Source organism: Sinocyclocheilus grahami, unplaced genomic scaffold (genome assembly GCF_001515645.1).
Source record: "Sinocyclocheilus grahami isolate Dianchi unplaced genomic scaffold, SAMN03320097.WGS_v1.1 scaffold1520.1, whole genome shotgun sequence".
Taxonomy (NCBI): domain Eukaryota; kingdom Metazoa; phylum Chordata; class Actinopteri; order Cypriniformes; family Cyprinidae; genus Sinocyclocheilus; species Sinocyclocheilus grahami.
The window spans coordinates 271,459-273,808 of record NW_015506699.1 but is presented as its reverse complement, the minus strand read 5'-3'; the positions used below and the strand labels follow the sequence as shown (position 1 = coordinate 273,808).

At 37.0% G+C, this 2,350-nt stretch overlaps 1 pseudogene; it reads right to left on the bottom strand.

The window, feature by feature from the left end:
• Positions 1 to 2,350, bottom strand: part of LOC107570894 (tripartite motif-containing protein 35-like) — a 12,814-nt pseudogene that overhangs the window by 9,631 nt on the left and 833 nt on the right.

Below are 2,350 nucleotides of genomic sequence, written 5' to 3'. Positions count from 1 at the left end.
TAACCCAGCGCTGGGTTATATTTAACCCAGCATTTTTTAGCGTGCACTAACAGCTATAGCAATAGCTTGCAATGCACTAACAACATCTATATGAAAACATCTATCTCTAAACTTTGTGCTTCAAACTTTCAGGCTAAGCTTTCTCAAGCCAACCTCAAAGGTTGTTCACAAACTTAAAATGTTTTAACACTCACAGTTTGTATACATTTGTTATGCATTTGTTCTATATTTGTTTACAAAGTGCTATTTCAAATTGAAATGTTTTCATGTGAAATATGAAATGACCTTAAAGAAGAAACTATTTAAACAAATAAATACAATAGAGTAAAGACACAAATAAAACAAACAGTGATTTTCAGTTTTTTTTTTTAGGTAGGTCTAACATTAGTTTTTAGGTACAGAAATTGAATAAAGTAATGAAATGTAAAACAGCAATGCATATTTGACTGTATAAATTAAAGATGAATCTTTATTAAAGTTACAAAAGCTATTCAATCAAGAGCAGTGAGTGATTTGTTTGTTGTTGCTGTTTGATTAATATTAAGAAGTGTTGTGGCTTTAAGAGAATGCACTGATACAGTACGTTCAGCCGGCTATGTCTGCTATAGGATACTATCAAAACGGCCATTTTAGCATACTTGTTGTGTGAATTTGTCCATTTAAACACAATACTTCAGAGAAAGCTTAATATTTGGGCGTGTTCTGAGGCTTGGGTTTGCCATGCACAAATCTTCTCACTGCACGCGCAAGCTCGCGTCCTCTGGCTCTTAAATGTTTAAACTGGCAAAGCTTAAATGAGTTTAGCTTAAACAGATATCAACGTGTGCTGTTCAGGTCTCACCTGTGCAGCACCCGGGTGATGACGGAATATGCTCATATTCCAGCATATGGCAGTCCATTGAACAAGAGTGAATGGTTTGTCCACGTTTTCTTTTTCTTTTTTTATCGCTGTTGTTGTAATGTATTGGGAAGCCAGAATGTGCATCCATCAACAGAAACATATATTAGCCGAACCCTGTTTGTTTTACGTGTTATTTATAGCAAACCATATTACAGATGCGTTGTTCCATCAACAGAAACATATATTAGCCGAACCCTGTTTGTTTTACGTGTTATTTATAGCAAACCATATTACTGATGCATTGTCAGAATTAAGTTGAACCGCAGTCCTAGCGCGTGGTGAACCGTACGGTTCGATTTTTTCCCAGCGAACCGTTCCACCCCTAATATAGCTATATATATATATATATATTACAGAACTATATTATAATAATATATAATATTGTGCGCAATCTGTCACGCCCACTGGAGTCTCGTCAAGCTGAAGTGAAAGGACCCTGAAACAGAACCTACTCTGGAGCAGGTTATGCTCAGAGAGTAAGTTACTATGTGGCTACTTACATACCCTGAAAGTTACCTCTGTTTGTGGACCCGAAAGCTGAGTTTATCCGCTTACTTACCCTTAAACATACCCAGGTATGTCACATAACCTGCTTTCTGGAATACACCCCCGGACTGCTATTCTAGAGCTCCTCCTCTACTCACTCTCCGGGTTGAAACAGAAAGACGAGCTTCTGAAGCGGGCTATAGCCTATCTTAAAAAAAGCGAAACCTCTAAACGAACAAAGAGCAAGGAAGTGCAAACTGTACGAGAACATTTGTCCAAGCAGAATCGTAAGTAGACTCACGTTTAGTTTTTCTACAGCGCTTTACAGGTTGCTAAAACCAGTTGTTTTTGACACGGGCGAATTTCCACTGTAGAGCAATACTCTCATGGAATTAGTGGACTAAAGTCAGTCACACCTCGACTTTCTTCCAAATAACGCACATTTCATTCATAATATTATAAATACAGGCCTATAGTTCCTGCACATTTTTGTTTTTCTGAATTGTGTGAAATGGCTAATAAAAATAGGTAATACAAAACGATTATGTGGTCACCAAGGTGAGTTGGTTTAGTCTTGACTTCTGGTCGTGAGTGACAGTGTTGGGGGGATCATGGGAAATATGTTGATTGTCGAGTGCTAAATAAACACAGAGATGGACAGGAAAAGGTCAAAGCCATCAGGTGCCCAATTTAGAAAAATAAAGAAAAGAAGAAGAGGAGAAATGAGCTAAAGATAAAGGTATGCAACTATGTTCTCTCTGTATGATTATTACGGTATCCATGTCATGAATGAAGGGCTAATGTTAATTGGTGGGTATAACTCTTAAGTTTGTTAGCCTTTTTGCTATGATGCTTGCTATGCTTATACAACAATAATTCGGTTTTAACTCAAACACGAGATCTAATTTCACCATAATATTGTGCTTTGCAACAAAACTGTTACAAGTTCAGTTATTATTTATT